The sequence below is a fragment of the Hyperoodon ampullatus genome (assembly GCF_949752795.1).
Source record: "Hyperoodon ampullatus genome assembly, chromosome: 15".
NCBI classification, from domain to species: domain Eukaryota; kingdom Metazoa; phylum Chordata; class Mammalia; order Artiodactyla; family Ziphiidae; genus Hyperoodon; species Hyperoodon ampullatus.
Genome location: NC_136928.1, coordinates 33,272,844 through 33,274,720, shown reverse-complemented (window position 1 = coordinate 33,274,720; position 1,877 = coordinate 33,272,844). Strand labels below are relative to the sequence as shown.

The window sequence follows — 1,877 nt, the reverse complement described above, 5'->3', positions numbered from 1 at the left end:
ATTGGTTCTCTTGGGCAAGGTTTTACTTATTTGTCTCTTTTGAAAAAAGTACGTGAAGATAAATTCCAGGTGACTAAGAGATGGTTGATGGTGCAGTGAGTGATCAAAAAACCAGAGTATGAAAAAGGCCAGGGGCAGACACTTAAACCAGTCAGTGTACATCTGTTTGTGTACCTAGATAGTTATAAATAATAATTAGGGATTACACATAAAACCTGTAATTGGATTTTTGTTTACAAACTGAAAGCAAATGTAAAAAATAATTCTTAGAAGATACATGATACGGTAGTAATTATGTGGTAATCTGTACCTATAGCTCCAGATCGTATCATCAAAGTCTTCTGAGAAGGAAATTCTGGGAATGGGTAGGGGAGAAGGCGCAGGAGGTAACGGGATGAGGAGAAGTGGGAGGAATTCAAGGCATTTGACTTGGATAATGTGAACCATTTGTATTTGTATACCCTGAAAAATAAAATATTGTACAAGTATTTTGAAAAATATTTAAATTAGTCAAGTGAGGATTATTATCATTTTAAGTAATATCAGTCCTTTAAAAATTTAGCTAAGTAACTTTGTGGCTTTTTAGGCAATTATACAATTTGTGCATTTTGTTTTTGAACCCAGTTCTCTCTCAGCTTGTTCTGCTGCTAAGCCCAGTTTACTGTGTGTTTCTCAAAGTAACCTTGATGAAGAGAAGCATACCGTCCTGTCTGCTTATGTCTGGGGTCTGACTGCCCAACTGGTACTAGAGATCAAAAGACAATTTTTTTCTTTTTAAATGGACCGAATTATTTAATTAGGTTCTTTGTAAGAAGTTTAGGACACTACTTTGTGAGGATAAATTCCATTTGTAAGAGCAAACACAGAGCGGAGGTAGCCCTGGAGTTGAGGAACAGCTTTGATTCTTCTCAGAATTTGTGAGTCCACAGCTTTCTGATCAACCTTCCGCTGCTCTGTAATCTCGTATTTCTCTCTCTCTGTGTCGAAGATCTCACCTTTCTGGTGCCTGGACTTACGCAGTTTCTTCTTCTTGAAGTAAGCATCAGTGAGATGTTCTGGGATTTTCACACCACTGATATCAATTTTGGTGGAAGTGGCAATGACAGATTTCGGGTGTGTTCTCCGCAGAGGAACTCGATCGAGGGACAGAGGCCCAGTCACAAGTAGCAAGCCACTGCTCAACTGCTTCAGGAAAATGACCCTCTTGCCTCTGTGGCGCCCAGTGAGGATAATCAGAATGGTCCCATGAGTGATGCTAGCGCGCAGTTTTCTCACATGCTTACTGAAGGGTTTTTTTTTGCCGTGACTCAACAGCTTCCGAGGCACGTCTTCAGTAGGATAATACCTAGGCGTTTTGTGAAGTTTAACCACCCAGGTACCACCATTCTTGTCACCACCAGCTGGTTTTGTGACAGTAACAAGAACCTTCACCTTCTTTTTCTTTTCAACCTTGGATTTAGCTGCTGATACTTCCTCTTGTACAAGGCCTTTCTGGAATACATAGCCGATCGGGAATATCTGCCACTTCCTCTGACCAGGACAGGGTTTCGGCTGCAGTGGGGCTTCCCCTTCTTAATCTGCTTTGCCTTTTTAACCTTGCCACCAGCATCAGCCTTTTTGGCTTCAGGTTTTTTCTCCTTAGTGTCCTTCTCAGCCTTTTCACCCGCCATCTTGCAAGATGGGAAAGAGAGCAAAAGACAGTTTTTTTCCTGTGGTTTTTTTCTGAAATTTGTAGACATCAAGTTGAAGCTAGAATTCTACATGTGTGTACATCTCCTTTCAAGGAAGTAAACTAAACAGATTGGAATTTACCCAAAGATGTTCTCTAATTCTGATTGAATTTATACTTTAATAATTCTTGAATATTGCTTTCTCAC

The 1,877-nt window shown here is 40.2% G+C and overlaps 1 pseudogene across 1 annotated transcript; it reads right to left on the bottom strand.

Moving 5' to 3' along the window:
- Positions 1–792: 792 nt before the first annotated feature.
- LOC307064797 (large ribosomal subunit protein eL6-like) lies at positions 793–1,670 on the bottom strand (annotated as a pseudogene). The gene has a single exon. The product of its transcript is annotated as a large ribosomal subunit protein eL6-like (transcript).
- Positions 1,671–1,877: the final 207 nt, after the last annotated feature.